This window comes from Pelobates fuscus, chromosome 11 (genome assembly GCF_036172605.1).
Source record: "Pelobates fuscus isolate aPelFus1 chromosome 11, aPelFus1.pri, whole genome shotgun sequence".
Classification (NCBI taxonomy): domain Eukaryota; kingdom Metazoa; phylum Chordata; class Amphibia; order Anura; family Pelobatidae; genus Pelobates; species Pelobates fuscus.
This window is the reverse complement of record NC_086327.1, coordinates 15,808,335-15,822,852: the sequence shown is the minus strand read 5'-3', so window position 1 is coordinate 15,822,852 and position 14,518 is coordinate 15,808,335.

The following is a 14,518-nucleotide window of genomic DNA, read 5'->3' as shown; positions in this document are numbered from 1 at the left end:
CATCTTGGAATAACTCTTTGCTACTCATATATTCTTCTACCCACCCCACCTCTAAGAACATCTAAGAAAGTAATTAACTGGAGCAGCCCACATCTCTGGTTAATTACCTATTAACTCGCTGTCTCCTTTAGGGAGCAGTTAAGGGGAATGTGGGATAATGCACCCAGCCGGGAACTGATGGAGTACAGATCCTGCATGTTGCTGCAGTCAGATAATGAACAACGATACTACAACAAATTAAAGGGACACTATAGGCACCCAAACCACTTCAGCTCATTGAAGTGGTCTGGGTGCATTGCCCCATGTGCTTTAACCCTGAGTAGGGTTAACTCCACCTCTAGTAAACTTCTGGGTTGTTTGATGACTTTTGGTTGCTGAACTGACACTGGACGTCCTCTCACTATGCATGGGGACATCCAGCGTATGATAATTCCATAATGCTTTCCTATGGGGAAATCCTAAGGCGAGCGCAGTCATTGCCAGGGTAGAAGAGAAAGGCGATCCCAAGTAAGCATCAAGGGACATTGGCGATGGACCCAGGTAAGTGACAGAAGGTTTTTTTTTTTTTAAAACCCTTCTGCCTGCACTACAGGAGGTGGGAGGGCTTGACAGAGGGAGAAGCTATAGTGCCAGGAAAATTAGTTTGTTTTCCTGGCACTATAGTGTCCCTTTAAGACTATTTTCATGTTCTGCCCACTGTCCCGGACCTGCCTACTGTACTAGGATCTATGAGATCAAGTAGCAGACCTAGGGTCAGACTGATGTTACAGTTAGGAATGAGATTAAGCAGCGATAATTCTTACATTTAGGGTTAAAATTAACATTAGGGACAGACATCATACAGCAAGAATCAATCAGTAGAGGTAGGGTCTACACATTTATGGGGTCAGATACAGATTTAGGATCATGATGACATTTAGAATTATTCTTAGCTCATCATTAAGAGTTAGGGTTACAACAAAATGTGTGGATTTGTTTTCGAGCTTACAGTTATCCCTAACTGTAAATGTCATAATTATCAGTGATTTTTGATGCTCTATTACCCTAACCGTTAATTTTGCTTTTAACTTAGAAACATAGAATGTGACGGCAGATAAGAACCATTCAGCCCATCTAGTCTGCTCAAACTTGGTTTGTTAGCCCCACAGCAAACAGGAGGCAGGTGTAGGACAAGGGTGTTTATTCCGTGGTAGAGACAGATTTATTTTTGTACATAAAACACTGTTTGGCTATATTACACATAGATTAAAGGACCACTCTAGTGCCAGGAAAGCATACTCGTTTTCCTGGCACTAGAGTGCCCTGAGGGTGCCCCCACCCTCAGGGACCCCCTCCCGCCCGGCTCTGGAAAGGGGAAAAGGGTTAAAACTTACCTTTTTCCAGCGCTGGGCGGGGAGCTCTCCTCCTCCTCTCCGCCTCCGTTCCTCCTCGTCAGCTGAATGCGCACGCGCGGCAAGAGCTGCGCGCGCATTCAGCCGGTCACATAGGAAAGCATTCATAATGCTTTCCTATGGACGCTTGCATGCTCTCACTGTGATTTTCACAGTGAGAATCACGCAAGCGCCTCTAGCGGCTGTCAGTGAGACAGCCACTAGAGGAAATAGGGGAAGGCTTAACTAATTGATAAACATAGCAGTTTCTCTGAAACTGCTATGTTTATAAAACAATTAGTTAACCCTAGCTGGACCTGGCACCCAGACCACTTCATTAAGCTGAAGTGGTCTGGGTGCCTAGAGTGGTCCTTTAAACTTCCTACATTCTATAAAGTGCAAGCTCTATAGTAACATGCAATAACCTATGGATGCCATTTGGAAATAGTTTTAAGAGAACTCCTGCTTAGAGAATCCATCACGTACCTATATTAGTTTGTACAGATCACAGTCAAAATAATGATAATAGTAGCAATGCGTTATTGTCAAGGAAAACCTTCAACCCTTAGGGACCACATAGCATTCCTACTATGTACCACTATGCTATATCCCTGAGATTACCAGCAAGACCCAAGTATCACTAAGGGCTCCCCTCTGTCATCTGTGGCCTTGTTATGTTCTGCTGATAACCAAAAAAAGGTTCTCTAATCCATTCCATAAGATCTAATTGGGTCTGACCCATGTATTGAATTTTATAGATAAATCACATGCCTTGTCCTGCGATGGACAAAGTGGATCTCATAATCCTTGTCAATTGAGGAACAAAACGTACAACCTTTGGTAATAAAATTATATTTGCATCTACCTCCACATTTGAACATCTCTTTGCAATGTAACCATGCATTCCTTGATGCTTTATGTTTCTTATTAAATTTCAAGTGACTGGGAGAGATAAGACAACCCAAAGTTTGAGCTTTGCATGAGCTACAATTGATGGTATTAGGAATAATAATATGTTTGTAAAAACCATCAGTCCTAAGAATGGGTAAGTGTTTATGTAACATTTTCACAACTTCTGCATATTCTCCACTAAACCGAGAGCAGCAGGAAACACCCCTATCATTCCAATACCCCTGTTCTAGAAGACCCATTAGATTTGAGTAATAGAGATTATCTCGGGCATCTTTTGGCTATGCTATAGCCCCTATTGGTAATACCCTGTCTGTAGCCTCTATCCAAGAGATGCTTCTTAAGTCTACTGGCATGAACTTCAAAGATATCATTGTCTGAGCAATAATGTCTAATGCAAATAAATTCCCCTACGGGAATTCCTGTAAATGTATGTTTTGGATGGCAACTAGTTGCCAACAGAATAAAGTCCCCTGATGTAATTTTTGTAAAATTCCCGGTCATAATGCCACCTGCGGTATAGACAGTCAAACAAATCCAAAAAAGGTATTTTAGGACTATCACATGTCACAGTAAAGGCTAAATTGTAAGCGTTCTTATTAATAGTATCAATGTACGGTACCTTCGACTTTTTGTTGGTTGGGATATTCATGATGTGATTCGTCATTGAATTCTTTGATATTAGACTTTGTATATCCTCGTGACTTCCCTCCTATTACTTGGATCTTTTATACGTCATGCTATTGCTATCTCTTATGCATATTTAATTTTTCTATCCAGATATGTTTTCTGGTTACTTTAGTTACTAGTATGTTCCATATTTGTATCTAAAAGTTATTATGCCATTTTATTTCCCCTTTCCCCTTTTGTTCCTACACTATATATTTCCTTTTATTTTTTATTGTGGGGGAAGAAGTTTTTAAACGCACCATATGGGATATTTAAGGGTGGAGCTTGTATCTGAATTACCGTGTGGTCCAAAACATGTACGGAAGATTTAGTTTGCTTAGATTTTCCCATGTTTTTTTTATGTACCTTGTGGAATAAACCTTCCTTTTTGGATTCAGACTGTCTGCTATTTCTGTCATTACATTTGTACTTCACAGCACCGTGGTATGAGCTCCCTGGTTTCCAAGTACTTTTTTTTTGCCATGTTTTGTTGCCCCTAAACTGGTCGATTAGCTCTGTGTACTACTCAAACTGAGTGCTGCATACATTCCTTTAAATCTCCATGGCTGAACACCTATCAGTCATGGAATGGTGATGACATCAAGACATCACTAAAATTCCCTCGCAGAGAGGGAGACCTGCGGGTCTGAAAGGGATTTCCTGCATGCCCCCTCGCTGAAAGTGATCAGGGTTGGGCTGTGCATGCTGCTCAGTGAAATTACTGCGTGATCAGCCTGGAGAGCATGAAGATCAGCATCAGACAAGGGAATCCACCATGAAAGCTGCAGTCATGGAGTGCTCTATTCTTTGTAGTCAGGGGAGTTCCTTCTGCTGATGTCGGCAAAGACATTAGCTGAGGGAATCCATCTGCGTTGGTTCAGTGATGACGTAAGGTTAGGGTTAGAATTAGAGCTGTGGTTGTCTTACAATTAGAGTTAGGGTTGGGATTGGGATTAGCTAGTGTAAGTTGTCTTCTGTTGCAAATGATGTGCCATGATGGGAGTAAAATGCAGTCGAGGCCTATATTTTTGTAAAATGTATGTGGTCCCCATAAAAATTAAACTTGTGAATTATACCTAGCAGATTTAGCAGATATTAATGATGATAGGTGTTAAAATTATTAAATAAAAAGCACTTAGTTAAATACCCTAGGGGGTGTGCTTATGCTTCCTTCAAAATATACTTGTTGTGTGCAGTGGTTTGGGATTTTGTGATTACTATTACAATTACAGTCTCAATTTAGAAGAGGTTTAGTTTTAAAACTATAGCCCAACATTGGAAGTCTGTAGAGACTCCTTCAACAAAACCAATTTCTGACACTCTACAAACCACTCGTGGCTACTAAGAGATGTCCCACCGGATTTTAGGCTCCTTCCACAAATTTTAGAATACATGGAAAACTTGGGACCAATACCTGGCTTGCCTTCAGCTTCCTGTGTCACCACTTGCCATGGGTACCCTTCGATCCCTCCCTTCCCCCTGCTCCCCTTCTTTGCCACACTAAATAAAGTTTAAGCTTGGGTATAGTTCATTTTTAATATATTGTATGGAATTGTTTCATCACTGCTTGTAATTTATTTTGTATGTATGTACTACTACAAATTTTCAATACATATGATCAATTGAAGAAAAAATGTTTTTATAAATTTATAAGGAGAATTATGTTCCCCATATTTTATACATACTTAATGTGATATATATATATATTTTTAATTTAGTTTTAATAATTTTTAATGTCCCATATATTTTATTCATACTTAATGTTGTGATAAAAAAAACCCACATATATATATATATATATTGTTTCACATAATCTTTGAAAAACCTTCACTATAGGATTAAATATTTAAACATTTCCTTAGTTTAGAACTTTTACCTTCGTATATATTTTTTTTTTTTGTTACCGGTAACTAGGAACAAATGAAAAGCATGAGCATTTAAACACAAATTATTTTAAATGTTAGTACATATAAGTCCATAATTACAAAGTCGTGCAAAAACCGTGGCAACTTATAGCATATTAAAGAAACCGAGTAACAATTAACCACCGAGGCAAGTGTATTCCGACTTTACAAAACAATGAAATAAGAAACAAAATAAGGAAGAAAAACAATTGTTGCACACTACTTTACCACTGTAATAAATTCCAGTGCAAACAAAACACATTTATAGTGCAAAATATTACATTATTGTGCAAAATTCAGGGAAATAATTAACTCAAACTCATATACTCTACAAATAATCACAGAGCATAGAATACAAGTTATCATTCTCATAACGGCCCGATATGTACAAAGTCTTTTACCAATCAAGGCTGTTAATTCTTATAGAGCCACCGCTATACAGCTTCCCAATCGGAATGTCTGTTGCAGGGCCATGGTCAATGATGACGTATGCAACATGTTTTGACATGAAGTCATGTTTCTCATCTATAACCATGCGAGGGCTTTCCTTTGATGCAATGACCATTACGTGATCACATTCCAACAATGGAGAGTCTAAATAAGAAGCAGAATAAAAGTGGTTCTATACATATCAATCGCCCAAAGTTGTAAAAGACTACTCTTGTAGAAAAGGTCAAGATGTAAAATTGTATTTCAGGCTTATCTGTGTGAGCTATACATGTTTGTGTATGTCTACCGTGGCGCCATTTGAATGCAATCTTTTGTAGTGCATTTGGGTGTAATAAATATTTTTAAACATTGACATACTATTTCAATTTTTGTGTTGTCATTCAAGACTAAAAAACAACAACTGGTCAATAGGAAATATAGACTTAACTTTGCGCTTTACCGAGGGCAGGACTTAAATATGTGATTTGACGTCATCGTTTCCTGTATTTTACACAGTAACTTAATATACTGCACCATAAATGTGTTTTGTTTATATTGTAAGGAATTTATTGCAGTGGTAAAGTAGAGCGTGACAACTCCATAAGTCAGAATGGCGAGCAGTCAGCCAGGGCAACAGTTATCATAATTCCACCAACTGCATAGGTCTAGAACAGCTAAGGCTGGATTCTATTATACGGGATAAGCATATCTCTGCTCACTGATTACCATTTTTCCCATAGTAGTCAATGGTAGAAATGCTATTTAATTACCACAGTTAAGTTATTCTCCAGTAACAGAAGCCAGCACCAAGCCCCATATTTCGTCACACAGGAAACAGCTGATGTGCAATTATAATGTTTAAAGGAGCACTCTATGTATTGTGCTTTGTCATTCAAGATTGTTGAAATATGAGTTTTTGCACTTAACCCCTTGGCTACCAATTTTTAGAAAACTTTTCAAATCAGACCCTGGGCACACTGCAATATTTTCCACAAGATGACGACTGGTCTGATTACGGTCTCTCTAAAGAGGTGGGTACTAAGGAAGTTCATATACATATTTTAGGAGAAAAATGTAATGATTATTATACAATCAAAAAAGATTGTATGCACAGGATCTACAATAAGTGTAGAAGATAAAAGGGCAGAACAGCGTGGATTAAGATATATTTACATCATCGTAATCAAAAACACGTGGTAACAATGGCATAGTGTCTGCTAATGGCAGTAGTTAATAAACAGTATCGATAAAATATTGGAAAAGAGTTCAGTCCTTAGGCTAAATCCCTGAGGGGTAGGTACCTTGTTTGGGTACAAAAAGAGAGAGAGCGAGAAGGGAGCAACATTGTTTAATTTCTCCCCTTCTCTGTATGCTCTCTCTATGCTGACTGCCAGGAGCCTATAGCAATGATTCGCAGAGAGCCAAGATTGAGGCGCCCATTTGCAGAATACATTTTATTTATTTTTTTACATTAAATTATTGAGACAAGCAAACAATTTTAAAAGCCTGGGAAGTGATAGTTTTCTTTTAAGTCTCAATTTATAAACGAAATGTTACCTGCAAACCATTTAAAGTCTATATGTACATATAGTTTGGTACCACTACAGGGGTCATTAGAGTGTTAGCTCACCTGCCAGCATCAAGGCAAACCTCTCAGGAGAACCCTACCCAAAAAAAGGTCTTACTTCTTTCAGCTAAAAGGAAATAAATCTCTTATGAGACAACAGGTTACGCTTATAAGACCGGGTAAAGAGAATTTACTAGGGATCTGCAATTGTTATAAAATGTAGCAGAAATTGTAATAAAATAAAAAAAATATTTCAGTAGAATTCTTACCCCCCCATCCCCTCCCCCCCCCTCCCCCCCTCCCCAACCCACAGCTCAGTGATTTTTGTATTACAATTTTCCAGGTTTAGTGATTAAATCCAAAATAAAAAAATAAATACAATTAAAATAAAATGTGCGACATGTAGTTTGGGGATAAAATGGAGAACTTTTAGAGTTTGAAGACATAGGGATTATTCACTAAACAGTGCATTTCGGTGAAGTAAAAACCCAGTTAAATAATGTCGGCTCAAAGAACGGCGTTGGAATTATTCTTCATATCAATTGTATTGCCAACCTATTGGTGAATTCCTGATTTCCAGAGTAACTCAGTTTAGGTTATCGGATTCCTGTATGCAGAAGACCAATATTTTAACTTATACACAAGAGGAAATACCAGATTCCTTAATAGGTCTCCTATAACAATTACATGTAAAATGTAGATTATTCATTCACCGACAGCAGACGATCTCGGTCATTCACTTCAGTGTAAATTCAAAGTGGTTTTTCAAATGTTACGCCAAAAAAACTGAATACATTTCTGCCTTAGAAAAACCTTTCTACAGACCAGTTAGAGCGGATACACATAAACAGCTCAGTCTTTGGTTTGGGTTTGGTTTGGACTCATTCAGAACAAGAAGAGAGAGAATAAGGTAAAACTAAACTTACCACATTGAAGCAGGAAGAGGGATGTCAGGGTACTTTTTATATAGCTGTCCATCGTTCTGGATAGAATTGTAATAATCACGTTTTAGAAGCCAGTTTCTGATCTTAGTATTTAGGATTATGTTCACCTGAGAGACGAGCAGCTCAAACTAACAGGTGTATTTCCTGTGTTCACCTGGAAGAGGTACTAGAGACAGGAGGGGGAGGGTGACAGAGCAGGGGGAGAGAATGAGTGAGGGAGGGAGTGGATGCAGGGAGGGGTGGACAAAGAGGAGTCTGGCCAACACACAGCAGACCAATGCAATGTATAATGACTTTATTTAACTCTGTTATTACGTACAGTTAAAACAAATTACATGTTACAATGATTAATAATGATCTTTTCTGGACTTTAATTCTAAATGTGCTTACCTGGAGACCCTTTGAAAGTTGTAATTGCACACGACTTGGTCATGAATTAATAATCAAGATAATATCTTCAAAGTATTTAACCAGGAAAGGTACATTTCACACCTGACACTCTTCATGTAAGTCTAGAGACTGTCTTAGTACTGGAATGTAAACCTTGTAGTTTCTCTAAAACTGCAATGTTTTACATCGCAGGACTAAGGGGGACAGGGACTCTGCACCCAGACCACTTCAATGAGATGAGGGTGGTCTGGGTGCCTCCCGTGTCCCTTTTACCTAACCATCCCACCTTTGACTTGTAAGGGCCTGATTATAAACGTTTATTCTGAATTCAACTATTCTTGGAATGTTCACAAGTGCTGGTTGAAATGAAACCTGATTTTAAAAACAGAAACACTGGTGTCAGAGATGATAAACAAGAATAACTTGTATCTATTTAAATATACACAAAACCTCGGTCAGTATTTAACTCTCTGAAGTAACTACGCACTATATACCAATCAGTAACAAAGCACCGAAACTGTAAGAGGTGTGACTTAAGGTTGGTGATGGAGTAAAGGGGATTAAAATAAAGCCAGCACACTTGATTTGTAATGTAATCTCTACTATTTTAAATGTTGCCATTCAGACTTCAATTCCCTACGATTCAGTAATAGCCATTATTAAATTTAATCATAACTTATTTTTCCAAGGTGTACTTTAATTTTTTAAGTGGGAAATTATATAGTACAATTTAATTATAAGCTGCTTGGAATGGATTAGAAAAAATAAAATTAAACGTAAGATTTCATCATGAATTAAATTATTTAATTTAATTTTTTTTTTTACATTGGAAGGTTTTCAACACATTTTGATCTACCTGATCAGAAAAAAAAATGCTTGTCTATTTAAAGGCAATGGGAAGAAATCAGAGTCTGTCAAGGTTGTAAATGTATTATCACCGGTATATTTTCCCAATAACTAAACACTATTCTGCTTATTTTCATATTACTGTTAATTAAATCAGCATAACGGCAATGATACTGAGCATTTGTAGCAATGGAACTGCAAGCAGTGAGAATGATTACAACTAAAATCATATTTAAATAGACAGAATATATGCAAATGACACAGTAAAATTAAAATCACATTAGCCATAAAATGACTTATTCCACATCACGTGGATAATGATTAGATATCTGGAATAAAACCACTCGGTGATAAAAGAGGTTGTGTATAAAATAGTAAAATCCCAAGGTTTCTAGCTAAAATTGGAGTTTATTTTTTTTTTAAAAATCAAGATTATTACAATACTCATGAGTAACCTTGTTTCTGATCCCATCTTAAACAAGAAGTCCTATTTAGAACCGATCACAAAAAAAACTTGGTAATTGTAGTTTGCATGTTTTATTGATTTTTTTTATTTTTTTTTTTAATACAGAGTGGATGTAGACAATACTTTAAATTATATCCAGCTCTTAGTAATCTGCTCCTCTAAAGTACATGCAAATTAGTTCATAAATGTATTTCAGAAGTGTATTGCGGGTGCAATGTCTGTAAGGAATCCATGGATAGGTTTATTTTTTATTTTTTTTCAAATGCAATCTGATTTTCTATTTCATAATCCGCTATATAGCATTTGTTGGATGAAAATGTGGTGTTTGCGTTTTTGCATGTGAATTAATTGGCAGTTAGCCTTACACTAATTAAAAAAAAAAAAAAAGTCACATCTTGAATATTGTATCATTTTTATTCTATATTTCCTTTTTTTTTTTTGTGCCTCTGACAAACATTTTTCCCATGATGGCACCTGAGCCAGCAGGGCATACGAAGGGTAGGGATTAGGCAATATGACTTATCTAATGAAACATGAATCTGCAATGTCAGAAGGATGCCAAAAAGGGGCCACGCGTTGCCACGTTGCGAGGGAGCATGGTTCTGTAGCTCCGTCCCGAACAGCCTATATTTAAGCCACAAGCAACGTTTGCTATTTAATATGTCGCCTCCTCACCTAGGGACATTATTTGCTGCTTACATTATTATAAATTAAGGGAGGATTGCTCAGTAAGGCCAGGGACACCTTGTTTATATAGTATGATAACACAACCCTATCCATGTTCCAATATCTTTCTTGGTCCACGCTACAAGCTACCGGGATGCTTAATCCACTCACTCAATCTCTGCACAGTAAAGGCCTATGCTACCAATGGGGTTATTCTCTTGGTCTCAACATTTCTCGTAAAGGTCAACAGCTCTCCATTCAACAGAACGGAGGTCATTCCTGAGGTTGCTAAAGCCCACTACCTACATATCTCAGACATTCCTCCATGGCATGGAAAGTTGGTCAGTCCAATGTCATTGGCACGCAGGACATGCTTCCAGGAAAAGACAACCAGGCACTCCTAGACTTTAATACCTACACTCACTTGCCTCCCAAGTCCCTGTAAAAGTTGAGAAATCAGACTGTGTGTCTATTTGTCAGGTCCTTCCTTTTGGAAGATTGCTTTAACCCCCTTTGTGTTGCCGTTAATACCACAATCCGTAGACAAAAACCCTCTATAAGAGGATAATCCTTTCCATATGATTTTTCCTGTGAACAGTCTTGTTTTTTTGTTTCATTACTTTTCCTAGTTTTACTAAGTCTAATAATTAGATTTTTTTTTTATGCTGGAAATAATACCAAGTGCATATGCAGAACTATATGTAGATTGCAATGACTAATTTAGTTGTCTTGTCGATAACTTAACCAGCCCGAGAGAAGGTTGCAGGCTCTCAGAGAATTCTAGAATGCAAAAGCATCCATAGTGTTCATACAAGAAGCACATTTCAGGGGATCCTCAGCCCCTGCTCTTACCAACGTTTGATTCCCAAAAGTGGTTTGTTTTTTTTACAACAACCCAACGACTACAACGGGGGGCTCTTCTTGCAACTAATTCCCTTTTAACCGGTAGGTAAAACGTCTCCAGATTGCGAATTGTCAAAAGTCACATTTTCAATAAACTGTTTACAATTTGGGAGAGAAATGTTAAGAAAAGTATACAATTTAGAGCACTATCCAAAATACTCACAGAATTACATGGTTTCCAGGAAAGGGTTGTAGCTGTGGGAGGGGATACAAATCTAGCCATAAACCCTAGAATAGAAAATTCTTCTGGGTCCTTGTCCTGTGACGCACATTAAAGATATCGGTGGGTCCTGCACTAATTCCAACATGAGAGACACATTAAATAGTACCAGTGCTAAATGAACAAAAGTGTAATTAATTAATCTGTTGTAAGAGCGTTGTGAATATATAGGATGCAAAATGAATGTGATAAACACAATAAACAACAAACAGAGTCCAAACAAAACAAAGTGATAGTGCTTTCATATACTCACAATGCATATCATGTATTAGCTTTATACCATATGAAAATTATAATTAAAGTGACATCGATATCCAAAACCTTCCAAAATGTATACTTTTCTTTGATCACCTCCAAATAGGCGTCTGAAGCTAGGAGACGGGACCCCAATTTTCTTTCGTTTCCAATTATATCAAGTTTTAGAGCTGTATTTAGTTACTTTTCCCAATAGTGTCACGTTGTATTATTTTGATAACCAGTATTTATTTGTATTACAATGTTGTACACTACTTCTATCCAACTCGGGTTTTGAATAGTTGATAATGTACTGATGCTTCATTACAAAATGGGGGGGGGGGGAGGGGGGGAATTATGCCAAAAAGCAATACATTCAACTGCGCTGAAGAAGTGTTACTCCTTACCTCGAAACCTCCTGTCCATAGCAATATAACCTTCTAAATGCTCTTAAAAGCAATCGGCTGCCTTGTAGAATTTCTGCTATATGTGGTTAAAGCGAGGTTTACCGTCAAACATAATTCATAGCCTGCAAAAATGTATATCTTCCTTGCCAATTTCTTTTCAAATTGCTTGCCCATATCATTACTAATATGAAAACTAGTGTAAATATTTCCAAATTGCGTCGATGGACCGCATACAACAACCTGAATCCATTCAGTCAAATTGACATATTAAACCACTAACATTCTCTCAAAAAATTCTTTGATAAAAAGTTTGCACCCTTGTAGACGAAATGCAAATGACTATTTAGTGAAAGAGGAAAAAAAAAATGACTATACTAAATACGTAAATATACAATTAAAGACTAATAGACTTTCCCTGATATCTACAAAAAAAAATCAATAACGGACAATGTCATACAAAGGTAGGTAATTTTTGGCCTACTGCAATAGCCAAGGCTTGTAAATGGTAAAGTAGTGAGAGATAATATCAGGCTGACATATTCTCCCGTTTCACCTAGAGACAAGGAAGTATCTAGATAATATTACAAGAAAGAAGACACAACGACCAGTGAAAGAAAGTAAATGGATACAATCTTGCACTAGAGTTGGTAGGGTTGCAGGGTATCAGGGCATAACCCAGTGAGTATAATATAGAAGCGAAGAGACTGAGAAAGGTATGACAAGAAATGTCCACCCTATCATCAGTCCCTATACCCCAGGATAGACATGTTCATAATCATGGCTTCAAAAATTGCCAGTATAGAACATAAATGAAATATGTAAAATAATACATTTTATTGACCCCTTCTAGGGAAGATAGTAAACACACAAAATGAATAATAAAAGTGTATATACATGAGAAAAGTGTAAAAGAAAATATAAAATAGAAATCGTCTGTAGCATGACACACCTTGCTATCACAAAAAATAAGTGACACAATCTCAACGGATAGCTGTCAATGTGTATATAATCGTAACAGTTACCCGATATGTATCACTAGAGTAGCAAGTGTAAAGAATGGAGCTTCTGTATAGCCACACACCTTTAAATTGCAGAGATATTATAACAACATCTTTATGGCTGAACTGGCTTTCAGTGTGTATATTGTGAGAGCGTAACGATAACCCTGATATGTATCACAAAAGTAGCAAAAAAAGTAACTGTTCGTACGCAAAAGTCACAACTCTCATTCAAGGTACTCATAGGAGGTCTAGGTGATTTGCTAGATTGAAGATATGGCAAATCTAACCAACGACCTGATTACTGTAGAAACGGAGCACAAAAGAGGCACACACACTACTCGTGTGTCAGTAACAGTCTCCGTGCTGGTAAGGAGCATATATCAGTAAATATATTGGTGCTAGTAGGGAGTCTGATTGCTGAAATAGCTAGTGACCCCAGTACCACCATTGACAGAAAGTAGTGTGTAGAGGGAAAACCCCTTCCTAGTGAGCATACAGTGATTAAATACCTAGTCTACTTGACAGGCAGATTTCTAGTCTGATCAGATTCTAGACTGAGTGGTCCCTGAAATCATACAGAGTACTAGTCAATTCTGATACTAATGCTTTTCCTTTTCAGATAGATTGCTGCTCTGATCTGATCTAATTCTGGACCAAGTGGTCTTTTCCTTCTCAGATAGATTGCTGCTCTGATCTGATCTAATTCTGGACCGAGTGGTCTCTATAATAACCCAGACTTCTAGTCTATAGTCTAAATACTGGACCGAGTGGTCCCTGTAATAACTCAGACTTCTAGTCTATACGGATAATTAATCAAGTGGTATAGTGAGTAGCGTAGTAGCTCAGACCGGAGTGGGCCCGGTATTAACTCAACGCGCGTTTCGGCGCTGGCGTGGCGCCTTTGTCAAGAGCTTACCGGAGAGGGTGAGCCCGCCACAATTTAAACCTCCAGGCTCCGCCCATGAAAAGCCCGACGTCATCATCGCTGAACAAGCAGCGTGAGTCGGTGGGCGGGGGATGGATGGTTGAGTGGCATGTACAGCCATCCGGCAGGGGAATAGCCAGAACGGTTAACCCTATGTTCGCCAAATATCCGGATGGATGCTAAAGAAAGTCCCTGAACAGGGGCATAAGTAATAAATGTCATATTTCGGATGAAACATCGAGCAAGTATTGCAGGGCAATACATAGACATATGGTGGAGATAAACAATATATATAGTAAAAAATAGGAGTGCAGTAAAACAGGTGGATAGGTTACCAAACAATTCATGAATACAAAAAGGTGGAAAAGTTGATAAATTTACATATTTACAGATGCAGCAAATGAGATTTAAATGGGAGCTTCACCATCAGAATGACCTCAAGGAATCGTATGTTGTAAACTGATCCCCAAGTTGATGGAATCAACTCGTGAACACAATATAATAGATATATTGACCTAGAGTATAGATCATTAAATAGAGTATCCAGATGCTGGTTGTATGAATCGATCACATGGTCGATATAGTGAATGAACTCCCATCTTACCCCCTGCAACCCCAGGGGGGGTATTTTGATGTATTAAATGAATGGTGCAAATGAGAATCCTTCG